The sequence below is a fragment of the Mesocricetus auratus genome, unplaced genomic scaffold, assembly GCF_017639785.1.
Source record: "Mesocricetus auratus isolate SY011 unplaced genomic scaffold, BCM_Maur_2.0 Super-Scaffold_100015, whole genome shotgun sequence".
Lineage (NCBI taxonomy): Eukaryota > Metazoa > Chordata > Mammalia > Rodentia > Cricetidae > Mesocricetus > Mesocricetus auratus.
In genome coordinates this window covers 4,285,504-4,299,272 of record NW_024429198.1, presented here as the reverse complement: position 1 = coordinate 4,299,272, position 13,769 = coordinate 4,285,504, and the positions used below count along the sequence as shown (strand labels likewise).

Sequence of the window (13,769 nt, the reverse complement as noted above, 5' to 3'; positions counted from 1 at the left end):
TTGTTCTCCCTAACTTAAGACTTTTTTTGAGTGGGGGGGCAGCGTTTCTCTGTGTAACAGCCTTGGCTGTCCTGGAACTCACTTTGTAGACCAGGCTTGCTTCAGACTCACAGAGATCTGTCTGCCTCTGATTGTTGGGATTAAAGGCATGGGCCATCACACCCAGCCATCGTAAGACTTCTCAGGACATTGCAGATGGGCTGATTTACACTGTCCATTTTCCCTCAGCATGATACTTTTTTTAGGTTCAGACTAAACTAAGGAAGGATGATATGGTGGCCATTCAGTACATAGGAGGCGTGGCCTACAGCATGTGTGTTTCTGTGCAGTTGTGAAAGGCTACGCCCTCAGACAGAAGGAAGTTTATCCTTACTTCCTAAATCTTTAAGACTTTGAAAAAATTCTGCATGCAAAGGTCATAGCAATAAGAGAAGGTTCACCATCCATTGAACCCAATAGCTTTTAGGATATGGAAATTTAAAACATTTATATTTAACTCTGACAAAAAAAACCCCAGAACCTTAGTCTTATATTTCTATTTATGTGAACACTAAAATATTAGCATTCATTCATTCATTCATTCTTGTGTATCCTGAGACTGGAGCTATGTAGAATATAATAATACTGAAGGTTACAAGAAGAAAATTTGAATTCCTTAAAGGTTTATTTTATTATTTAGATGGTAAAGCAAATCATTGTAATTTTTTGAGTATGAAATAGGGCAATTAATGTCCCTGTCACTTTTCTGTGGCTCAAATCCTTGATAATATCCCATCTTACACAGTGTTCTGCTGCTGCTTTCTCCAGTTGTTTCAACTCTTTGTAAACAGTTGGGGGCATATTACACACTTAAGTGATTCAGAGAGTTAAACACTGTGTTTAAATCACCAGCACAAAGCTCATGTCTCTAATGTCTAGTATTACTATGGGGTCTTAACGCATTGGTTCCAAATTGGAAGCCATGCCAGACTTTGAATGTTACAAATGGGAAGTAGCAAGGAAACAGATTCTAGATCTGCATTCAGGTTTTATGGAATCTAGTATCATGACAACATTGAAACTTGCTAGTGCTTGAAATATAATTTTGGGGGTACATCTGGGAGGCAAAAAAAAAAACACTAAGAGAAATAATTGGCTGTGTGAATTTTAAGCTCAAAAAGTAAAATTTCAGTACTCATGTATGAAATTCCCCAAAATGTTTAAAAGGTAAAAGTATTATAGTTAGTTATTTCTGAAGTAAGCTGTACTTCTAAATGACTGTACATTTCCAGTATTATTCTTGGTGTGGTGTTTTCAAATTATAATTTAAGTTGAGATATAAAAAAATTAAGGTAACACTGGGAGGCTTACATGTCAAACAAGTTGGCCTTCATTTGCTTGTTGGAAGAACATAACTGCGGGAAAAATCTGTGTCTCATAATGTAATCATGTTTTCTCTGTGTTGCTTTTCTTCTCTGTCGTACTTTCATCACCTCATATTATATATTTATTTGTTCCTCGTGTCTTCGACCAGGTTCTAAATCACATGAGGGTAGAAACATTGTTTTATTCTCTGTGGAATCCTTAGGGTCTGCTGCATAGATAATGTTTGGAAAGTAAATTATTTTTCATAGTGCAAAATAAAGTATTCTTGAAAGGTGAAATAGTACAAAGGCTTTTTGAGTTGTGGAGATGGAATTGACTGCAATACTGGAATAAATAAGTGATTTTATTTTGTGATCACTTTTTTAAACACAAGGAATGATACATTCAGACCTGAGTTTTAGAGTTGTAGATATGAAAGTCCTAGATTTACAAAATTGGTGGGCATTTGTATAAAAATGAGGTTAGATTTACAAGACTGGTGAGCATTCATATATGAAAGGAGGTTTCTAACTTCAAACCTTAGTGAATGTTCTCTGAGATAACCATTTATCTTAAGACTAGAGATGTACTTCAGTAGTATGCATATAGAGGTGCATGAATCTTCAGTTCAGTACCTAGAACTGAATGGTATAAACTGGATGTGGTAGTGCACGCCTGTGATCCCAGCACGCAGTTTTGAGGTGAAGACTGGAAGATCAGGAATTCAAGGGCATTTTCTACTGTACATGGAGTTTGAGGCCAATTTGCTGGCAAAACAAATTTATCAATCTACCTGTATCTTTATCTTTAGGAAAGACACTGAGAACTGTTTGTGATATGAAAATGTAAGGTTTTTTTATATTTGGGGTATAGATTTTTGCTACAGATGAGCAAGTACATATAGTTTTTGGGAGCATCATTTATAATTCATAGCTGAAATGGTTGATGAGTTTGACTGGAGAGAGTATAGAAGACTGAAAAGATTGCCCTGAAGTAACAGCATACAAGAGGAGTGAGTAAGCCAAGAGACACTAACAAAGGAAAAAGTTCATTAGGTAAAATATACATTATCACGAGTCATTTTGGAGAAGCAAAGAAAGATTTTTCAGATCCATTTGAATAGATAGTTTGGAGAGAGACGTTGAGATGAGGACAAAACCACACAGCTTGGAAAGGCCTCTTTAAATCATTGATTGAGTGGTGGTGATGAGGGCATGTTAACGTCTGACAGCCTAGTTGTCTGTTTATATAGTAGAATGTTAGGCTAAAGGGGCTTTAAACTGCCCCTTTGACCTGTTGCTTCAAGTGTTGCCTTCTTGGAATGTAAGAAAATAAACACATCCCTTGGAATAGATAAAGAGTGAACACTTTGCTAGAAGAGTGAGGGACCACTTCTTTTATTGTATGGCATTTTTGTCATTAAAGCCCCCATCAGTCACTATTCCCTTAGTAATTCCATGATTCAGTATGGTGAGGAACTTCTTGTTGAGTTTTGCTTTACATAAAATGCAGCATCTGGTATTCTTAGCACTAACAGTTGGTACTGTTAGTGAATGCACAGGCAGTGGCATTTAGTGTCTACCCTGATGCGTTTACCTTAGTGGCTTTATTCTTTCACTACCCTCTCCTAAAACAGAGTAAACTCTTAAGTAGTTATAATCTAGGATAGGAAGCTCGACATACAATGTTGACCTATGAAATTAAAATCTTATTGACTAAATCTTTATCCAAAAATAGCCTTTTAAAGTGTAGCAGGTGCAGGCCAGCTAGATGGTTCAGCTAGATAAGAACACTTGTTACACAAGCCTGGTGACCTGAGTTCAATTCCTGGAGCCCACATAAAGGCAGAAAGAGGATAAAATCCATAGGTCATTTTTTGAACTCCACATGTCCTCTCTGGTATACCACAAGTAAATACCCATCCCAACAACAATAATAAAGTATAACAAGTGTGTTTACCATATTTTGTTTGTTTGAATTTTTAAAAAATCTTATTTTAACTCTACCTTTTTTTTTAATTGTTGCAGTGAATATTTTTCTTTCTGTATTTAGGGTCGCTTCACCATGGAGTCTCTTAGCTCCTCCAGTAGAAGATGACAGATGTTTAAGTTTTATTATTTTCATTGCATTCAGCAATGTTTACGCACAGTTTACAATGCAACTGTGGTTACTTTTGAATGCTTCTTTTTGTCCAATTGCACCCCTCATACACAGACAGATCTCCCCCCTCCCTCCCTCCCCCTTCCTCCCTCCCTCCTTGTCTAATTTTCCACGACTTAACTAGTATGCTTTGCCTATTTCTAAGATGTTACTCTCGAATATAGTTACAGCTTGAATCTGTTGTTGCTGGTTTTTATAGAGGTTCTCACTCTGTTAGCCCAGTCTAGTTTAGAACTTTCTCTGCAGTCTAGAGGAAGGTCTTGACCTCTGAGTTCTTCTGTCCCAGACTCCTGAGGGGGGGTTCCAGGCAGGCATCATCAAGCCTTGCATAACTTGAATTTTGAGTTTACAAGCTCACTTTTGTTTTTGTGTAAACAGGACCTTAATGCTTTTAGATGTCACATAAAAGTTTTCCCATTATTTTTTATGCACAAGGCAAAAAGAATGGATAAAATAAAATTTTGAGGTGACAAAAGAAATCATAAAAATTAAAACATTTCAAGCTGTATTATTTAGAGACATTCTTTAAAAAATAAATAAAAGTTAACTTCACAATCTTTCCTCAAGCTATAGTTTATTGTGAAATGATCAGTAAAATGTCTTTTGAAGTCGAAAATATATGAACATGTTAGTATTAGGACATGCTTTTCTCAGTTGTACTGCTATGCTAACACTTTTACAATTTTAATTCAAGAATGGTTAGTATTACTGTTTTTCTCATTCACTTCTAGATAGTTTAAAAGAGATTGCTGACCTTCCCAGGGGTAAAAGGAAAATGGTGGAAAGGAAAAACAACAGATATTGCAGCCAAATCCTACTTCTTTTCTGGCTTGTTTCTGTGCTCAGGTGTTGTGAAGAAAGCCTTTGCTTTTTATAAAGATTGGGTGAGCAAAGTGTGGGTGGTAAAGACAAAACACCATTTTCATTTTGTAAAGAGCAACAGCAGCAACATAGCATCTAGAACCACCAATGTAGCACATGTTCTCTAGGGCAAGGAATGCATTTACTGGGTGTTTTGTATGTATATCTACGTATATAGGTATAATCTGGTCAGTCACTATGATGTCACTCATTTGTATATGATTTCGAGGCTGACCACTTGGCACTGGATAACGAAGTGGAAGCGGAAGGCTCTTTCCTGAAGAAGGGCATTTTCCCCGCTATCAACATTTCTTAGTTGCCAGTAGTTTTTTGGTGTAAGGTTAGGATACCATGAGATTCCCCCTTTCACCATAGCATGTCTGTTGGTGTCATCCTTGTTTGAGTCTCATGTAGGCAAGTGTGTTGTTGAAACCATAGATTCCCTGGTATTTCTAGGAAATACATTTTCAGTGCAATCTCTTACAATCAGTGCATTCTCTTACAGGCTTTACCACCCCTGTTCCACCGTGTTCCCTGAACCTTAGGTGCACGGAGTTGTGCTGTAGGTGGGTCAGGGGCCTCTGGGTCCTGTGTCCAAAGTGCATGGTATCTTCAGTAATAGGTACTTACTTTCCATCTTCAGGCAAGGGCAGCACCAATGGCCTATAATGTTTTGGGAATCTCTTGGAAAACCCAGATCAACAACTGAAAAGGGAGAGTCTCCTGCCTAGTAGTAGGGTTTTTATTAGAAAGTCTGTGGTTCTTGCAGGGAGCATTGTCAATCCAGATGGGAAAATTTCATTAAGCTCTATATGTGTTTGTACACACACACACACACACACACACACACACACACACACACACACACACACACACACTTTTAGGTAGATACATGATTTTTTATGATATTATTTTCTGTTGTTACTGTTTCACCCTCCTCAATCTTCTTTATTTCTTTCCCCTTCTCTAATTAAAACTTACCCTTTTTTTTTTTTTTTTTTTTTTTGCATTTCCATTTCCCCCTCCAAATTACTTTTATCTTCCCTATTTCTCCTCCCCTGCCATGGCCCTTTGATTTTTTTTCCTGGTTTCTGCATTTTCTTTTCCCTCTTTCCTTCCCTCCTTCCTTCTGTCCCCCCCTTACTCTCTCCCTCCCTTTTTCTTTATGACATTTTTCCTTTAAGTTGGAAGGCCTTTTACAACTGTGTCGTTTTCTGTTACAAGTCATGTAAGTCACTGTTATTTTTTTCTTCTTGGTTTAATTTTGTCCATTTTTTTTTAGATTTTTATCAACTTAATGGAGTACAGGTTTTTAAAGTATTTGAAGGACCATTCTTTAACCACTAGAGAGAATGGCTAACAAAGGCCAAGGCTTACTTTAGGTTTCTATTTCTTTCTTCACTGCTTGTTCTCTGGAATATCCCCTTCCTGTCTGAACTGATGTAGACCCTGTATACTTTTTAACAAAGGACAGCTCAGGATTTCTGAGCAGTGCGTACATTCTATGGATTTGAAGTCTTGTGATGGTTTTTACATGGAGCTGAGCCTGTTGTTTGAGGAAGTGGATATTGTGAAAAGCCTTCCTGGAACTGTATCATTTCATATTTCAGTAAGGGGAGGAAAGTGAAATAAGCATAATGGTTTTAGAAATAACTTGAAATTTTTCTACAAGCAGGGAGTTATTTATTGACTCACTTGGTTACTACTGGCTTTTATCACTGCCATTTATTTTCATGAATATTGGTTGGACTATATGTAACTTGTGCTAAAATTATGTTATGTCAAAGTTTATATGCTTAATAAAAGAAAGGGAAAAGTTCTTTGTTGGGGCCTATTTATCTGATATTAGAAATTGTCATCTACACCTACTGAAGAAAAAGTAAGGTCTATAATTCTGTTTTCAAAACAAGAGATAGTCATAGTGACTCATGGCTCTGGGGAAGCTAAGACAGGAGGATCACTGTGATTTGAGGCCAGCCAGGGCTATATAGCTCTAGGAAATCCTGGATACAGAGTGAGCCCTGTCTTCAAATAAAATAATAAAAACAAATACTTTCCATGAGAATACTGGATATCTCCTTTATTTAATTGCATGATTTTTTAAAGAGAACTTGAGTTCACATCTTCCCGTACCCCAAGATCTCATTCTTCATAGACATATCCATTGTGAATAAGATTATATATTAATTTTCTTTTTCTTACTGAAAATAGTACATACAAAATCTTAGAAATTGAAAAGACAAAAAGATTATGAAGAAAATACTGTCATTACCCATAGATTATCCCAGATGTGACATTAAAATCAATTACATTAATGTAATAAAATTGCTATATTTGTTAACCCCAAGCGTATAAAATGGTAATATCTCATAAAAGTATTGCACACAATATATTTAACTTATTAGATATATACATATATATCGGGGGGGTTTACGAGACAGTGTTTCTCTGTATTGTTTTGGAGGCTGTCGGTCCAGCCCAGCCTCGAACTCACAGAGATCCACCTGCCTCTGCCTCCCAAGTGCTGGGATTAAAGGTGTGCGCCACCACCGCCCGGCCAAATGTGTTATTTTTAAATTTTATTTATTTATGTATTTTTAATTTATGAGTACTTTATCTTTATGTATGCCTGCATTCAAGAAGAGGGCATCAGACCTCATTATAGATGCTTGTGGTTTGCCATGTAGTTGCTGCGAATTGAACTCAGGACCTAAGGACAAGCAGCCAGTGCTCTTAACCTCTGATTCATTTCTTCATCCCTCATGTGTGTTCTCATTGAGGGAGAGTACCGACCCTTTAAGTGTGAAGAGATTGAAGAGGAAGAATAGATGAATATAAAAGGGCCATAAAAGAAAAGACCCTTCATGAAGGTAGCTATTTACCTTAAATTATAAGTGATGACCACTTAGACTGTAGTCATCCTCTATTAATTATGCCTGTGGAGGAGAGCAGAAAGGTAATTCAAATAAATGGCTATTCCAGAAGTGCTCAGAGTTGTCTTTGGAATGTGTCTTTGTTCTAACATTTGAATATAGATATATGTGATCTGGGAATTCACTTCAAACAAATTACTGAAGCCCCACATGTGCGAGCTTGTCTCAGAAGGAGCAGAGGACTCCATCTGTTCTTCCTTTGCTAGTGGAAATCATGTCTTGGTGATACAAACTTCCAGTTCAGGCAGAAGTGCTCCACTCTGAAGGCTTCTAGAAGTACAGGAGTTGAGGAGCATCTTTGCCAGGCCAGGCTCATATCAGTAGTAATGCACGGAGAGAGCTTGATCTACCAACAGTGCAAATGCCAACAGAAATGAAACTCCAAAGACTGCATTTGGTGTTTATCTGCCTTCTCAAATATAATGAAACCTTCTTAATGCAAAACACAGGGAGATGGAAAATGTGAGCTTTGAATTAGCTAGCTTTCCATTATCTGATTTTTATTATAGAGCAATCAGACTGCTGGTTGCCTAGAGAATAGTAGTTGCTTTGAATTATGTATTATGTTGAATAAAGTGATATCAGCGTAATGACATTTCACTTTAGTTCACCACTTGAAGGTATTAAACAATGCAGATCCTAGAAGGAAGCTGATCAACATATTTGTATATATAAAGTCTGTAATATTTGCCCACAGCCAAATGATAGGGCAGTTTACATTTACAGAAAGGCAGGGTTTCAGAAGTTACTTCCTGATCTTCCAAGATTTCTGAACATGATAAAGAAGCTGGACATAGTAGATGATGTTGGTATTTAGTATAAATCAGCCAGTGTAGCACTGGCATGCTTTCTTCTCTCGTTATTTTTTTCTGGGTCAACCAAGATGTCTAGTATGGCTCCTAGGACAGTGTTTTACTATCTGTTGGCACAGTGGTCAGTCAGTACTACTTTATCTAGGGGTAGGTTTTAATCGCCATGGTAAAAAATTACTATCCAATATAGTGAAAGACAGTGTGAAACACTTTCTTGGAAGAAACCTGCTTATACATATAATTTGCACGTAACTAGAACTTAGCTTGAATTGCCTGCTGAGTTAGCCTCCTAATGTCCAAGAAGGACTTGATAAAATGACCTCTTTGTTTTCAGAGAACCTGAAGGTATCATACTGTGAATGTTGTATAACAGCAATACCCAGGATCCATTTATGGGCACATAGATGAAAGAAACGGAACCATTGATTTCCTAGTAGTCTAGTATCTGCTTTATCAAATCTTGAATGAAGTATTTTAATAAAAGAAAATGATAGGTACTGGTGTACTGCTGATTTCATTGTAATGTTTTAAAAAACAATTATACAATGAATTTCATCTCTTTCTAAAGAGTATGTATAGTGATTTTTTTTTTTTTGCCAAGTAGAGCTGGTGCAAAATATGGAACGCTTCACGAATTTGCGTGTCATCCTTGCGCAGGGGCCATGCTAATCTTCTCTGTATCGTTCCAATTTTAGTATATGTGCTGCCAAAGCGAGCACATGGATAGTGATTTTAAGAGACTTTGGTGGTATGGATGCTGTAGGATCACCGAATCACCCATATGTCTATAAACAACCCCTCGACCATGTTCTGTAATTGAGCCCCATAACTCATTGGTTTGCGAAGTTGGACTTTGGTGGAATTATACTTTGGTTTGTCGTGGTGCCTTATAAGGCAGGTGAATAGGTTTACATCTCCCCAAGGAGGAAATTCTTGGAACATATGGATTTATGTAACCACCACCAACACAACCAAGACAGAGAACAGTTCTATCAATAAAGTCTCATCTCCCCAGTCCTCCATATGTCCCGGTCTATAATCCACTTGACCCCCATTTCTTAACCCTTGGCATTCACTGTTTTTAATCTATCAATATTGTGTTATTTTTTTCAAGAATTTCATAAAATGGGTGACCTTTGGAGACTGGCATTTTTTCAACAGAATGCCTTTATAATTAGTTCAGATTATGTACAACAATAGTTTGTTCCAAAATTAAATGATATTTATCATATCAATCTTTTTGAAACTGTGAGTAGAATATATAAGCATTTCACATGTAGGTTTTTGTGTAAACATAAAATTTCATTTCCCCAGGACTACTGAGATTTCCCAGAGGTTATTTTTGTATTCTATATATCAGACTTTTTGTGGGGTATGTGATTTATACATATTTTTTCCTAGGTGTGTGTGAGAGAGCGAGAGAGAGAGAAAGAGAGGGAAGGAGGGAGAGAGGGAGAGAGGAGAAGAGAGGAGAGAGATGCCACAGCATACATGCATGTGTGGGTCAGGGGACAACTAGATAACTTTGTAGAGTTGGCTCTCTTCTTCCTTCTCATGGGTTCCAAGCATCAAACTCAGGTCTTCAGACTTACATTGTTGGATGAGACAGACATTTACCTGCCAAGTCATAACACTGTCCCTAAGAAAACAAAACTTTAAAAATTTGATGAAATCAAGTGAAATGTATCAATTTTTTTCTTTTATAGATTATACTTTTGGTGACACTTCCAAGAACTTCTTGACTAACTCCAGACCTCCTTGATTTTCTCTTATAAAAAGTGTGGAGTTTTACATTCAGGCCTACATCCCATTGTAGTTAATTTTTGTATAGTAGAGTAAGGTATAGTTAAAGCAGAACCAGGGCCTGCAGGGTAAAGCACAGGTTTCCTAAATGCTTAGTACTATGCTTTATTTTGTTTTCTTGTGCTTTTCTTTGCTGGAAATCACACCCACAGCCTCTTGTGTGCTAAGTTCAGCTCCAAAATATAAACAAGATAAGCCACCTCCATACACCAGTATTTATTTGTTTATTATTTTTAATTCAGGGTTTGACATGAAGCTCATTTGGTAAAGTGCTTGCACAAAACCAGAGTTTCAATCCTCAGCACCTGTGTCCTGCCTGAGTATGTATTTCTGTAATCCTAGGAGGATCAGGGGTTCAAGATCTTTCTTGGCTGCATAGTGAGTATGAGGTCAGCCCAGGCCACATGAAAATTCTGTCTCAAAATAAAAAGAAAATTTAGCCGGGCAGTGGTGGCTCATGCCTTTAATCCCAGCACATGGGAGACAGAGGCAGAGGGATCTCTGTGAGTTCGAGGACAGCCTGGTCTAAAGAATGAGTTCCAGGATAGGCTCCAAAGCGTCAGAGAAACCCTAACTAACTAACTAATTAACTAACTAACTAACTAACTAACTAACTAACTAACTAACAAAAACTCGTTTTAGTATAAGGAATCCACAATGTATAAAATGCTAGAAAATTTTAAATAAAAAAATAGAATCAGTACTAAACTGTATTAGAGCCTGAAATGAAAAGAAAACTCAGCTGGACTGATTCTCTTTATTGACAGTTTTGATATTTGCTTATCACAGGCATTATTTTATTTATTATTCACTTACTAACTTCTTGGTGGAGTACCATAGCTAACTTACTTTCATTTTAGTAATAACGCTAAATGCTAAACTGTCCCAGATCTACCTACTGATTTTCCTTCCCAGAGTCCTCCTGTCCTGCTTTGTGACCACATTCAGAGGGAGGCACCAAGCAATCTGTGTTTCCTCTGTCTTACCCAAAACCAAACAGGAGCTTCTTTCAATTCAAAAAGTCACAGTGGTAATGGGAAGCACAACATGAAACAGATCTCAGCAGATATGCCCAGAGGGGACTTTGGCATGGTAGGAGACAATGTCATTGTTCCTAGAGTAGCTTACTTCTCTTGCTCTGATGGTGTGTTCCCTTGATAGTAGAACCACTCCAAGGCTACTGGCTTTGCTTAATTAGCTGCTGTCTGGAGTGAGGTATAATTTCTGCAGATTCTCCACATTATTCTAGAGTCCCTATCTTTGCCTGAGAGCTATGATTTTAACTGCCCTGCATAAAAAAACTAGAGTTGTTTTTCACAGACGGTTTTTACAACCTCCCCAAAGAGTTCCTTTCCCCCTCTCTTTAGCCTCACATTCTCATGTTTAGAGCCCACATCCTTTACTCCAGTCCTCGTGGACTTGGAGAACAGCTGGTCAGTGTCCTGTGGTTCCTTGATGATTATCAAGTTGCTGTTCTGTCTTTTCTTGTCTGAGTGAACCAAACTTAATAAATAATAAAAAAAGCCTTTTCCTTGATGATTGGATTTTCTCAGCACTTCCATTGTCTTTGATAATGTTTCTCAGACATTCTACATTGTCCAGTGACCAAATTGGACTGGGAGGGCCCCTGGGGGGCTGCAGGTGCTGTGTGTGTGGTAAGTGCATGACATTCCTAATGCTTAGCACAGGAATGTGGTAGGTATTTGCTAAAAATGTTTGTGTTGATCTTGCTTTACTTTTGATTGCAAAATATTACAGAATGTTCTTATTGAGATTTATACTAATGGTCTAATCCCTCTCACTTTCTTTTCTTTTTATTTTTTAATGGTTTCAAAAAAATAATTTGGAATGTCATAGCACAAGTGTAATTTACTTTTAATTTGATGAAAGGAATGCTCATTTTTGTTTTGTCTGCTTATTTAAAACTTGAGATTATCTTTTTTACACTTACTGAAAATAGTTGTGTTTAATTCAGTAGAAGAAACCCAAATTTGCTACAGATGCTAAAATTATTGGCAATCTAAATTCTGTTTAATATAATTTTCTTTGGTTGTTATACTATTAATGAATGTGGACTGTTATAAAATACAGTGATTTGAAGTAAGGAGAAAAAAAATCACATGTAGTTCATGCTGGGGTGAAACTCATAATTGTCCTGCCTCAGCCTCCTGAGTGCTGGGATTGCAGGCATGCACCACCATGATGAACTTGAAGTACATATTGCTTGTTAGCATTCGACATTTGTAGTATCTAGTCAAGTTGCTGGGCAGGTGGCTCAGTGGTTAAGAGCACTAGCTACTCTTCCAAAGGACTCAGGTCTGATTCCGGCCTCCATAGCTGCACACAATGGTCTGTAATTCCTGTCCCAGGGGGCTCCAATGCCCTCTTCAGGAACTTCCCACATATGGTGTGTAGATACATATGCAGGCAAAAGACTCATTAAAGTAGAATTTTAAAATTAAAATATCTAATCAATATCTTTTCTTAGAATAGGAAGGAAACATGATTGTCATCTCATCATTTCTTCAGTCTGTTTTAAAAGGACCGTTTTTAGTTTCTTTTAACAAGTGGATTCTTAATTCAGGTACACTTGTTAGAGTCTTGAGGTTCCAGATTTAATCCTATGACTGAGTGTCTTTCCCTAAGATCATCTGATGGACTGTGATCTCACTCTGAAGTCACTATGAAATGGAATGAAGGGCTGTCACCATTGTCTCTGGTTTCCTGAGAGGAGTAACTAGAAAAAGGGCTGTCCTGTTTGTCAGTTTTCTGGGGGAATTTGCCTCTAACAGGATCTATTAGAACTACTCCCTGGAGTTTCAGCCCAGCTTTCACACAGAATGCTTCTGCTTCCACGCCTAGTCCTTCACAACCTTTAAGCAGCATTAATGCTTTCATTAAGTAGAAATTTTATTCTGTCCTCTCCACAGAAGCTTATGTTTTATTTAACCGGTGTTTAAATGTGACTACATTTCCCTGTGTAGACATGCTGACCATGAATGGCAAAGCCAGATAGATAATCAGACACTAGATGATATAACTTTTAGGGACGAGCATACTTAACTACTCTATAAAATCAGACAAGGAGCCTAGAGAGATGGCTTAGCAGTTAAGAGCCCTAGTTTCCTCCAGAGGCCCTGGGGTCAAGTCTGAGCACCCACATGGTAGCTTGCAGCTGCTGGTAATTCCAGGACTAGGAGATCCCATGCCCTCTTCTAGCCTCTGGGCACCAGGCACATAAGTGGTATATAGACATACATACAGGCAAAAAACAAATAGTTTTAAAAAATCAGAGAGGAGAGAGTGCATGTTTGAGTGTGAGTGCATGAGTGAACATATGTTCATGAGTACATCTTGGTTTATAGATGCTTGGAAATGAACAGAAAAATACATTAGTCTTTAAATAACTTATAAACATCTATTACAGTAATGTCTAGTGCTCAGCCATCTAATACAGCACCATCCTTTGTTCACTGATGGGCCAGTGAGGGACTCACTGTCCTGGAGAATTCCTGAGGTTTTCTTCTCTAATCCGATGAAGGGTCTGTGCTAACACATTTTCCAGATGTTCAGCAGTGCTCTGGCTAAATTTTCACAACTTCATTTAGTGTGGAAGACACAAGCTGTCTATAATTACCATATACCTCAGGATAGTGTTTCCCCTTTCTGGAATCATAGATAATAGTCTTGTAGGAAGAGTTTTTGAGATCCCAAAGGGCTAAATAAAACAATATGATATTTAAAACATATTTACTTGTATTATTCGGTAAATGGTATTATTTTAATGCCCTGTATAACTCACCTATACCTGGAGAGTCTGCTCTTTTTTCTGTTTCTTTAAAGTTTTTCTTGCTTA

The 13,769-nt window shown here is 37.5% G+C and overlaps 1 protein-coding gene and 1 non-coding gene across 3 annotated transcripts in view; one reads left to right on the top strand and one right to left on the bottom strand.

Moving 5' to 3' along the window:
- The window catches only part of Wdr70 (WD repeat domain 70), a 214,369-nt gene that overhangs the window by 177,537 nt on the left and 23,063 nt on the right, over positions 1–13,769 (top strand). The window lies entirely within an intron of this gene.
- LOC121144415 lies at positions 8,723–8,829 on the bottom strand. The gene has a single exon (XR_005881771.1). It is a non-coding gene; the product is annotated as a U6 spliceosomal RNA (small nuclear RNA).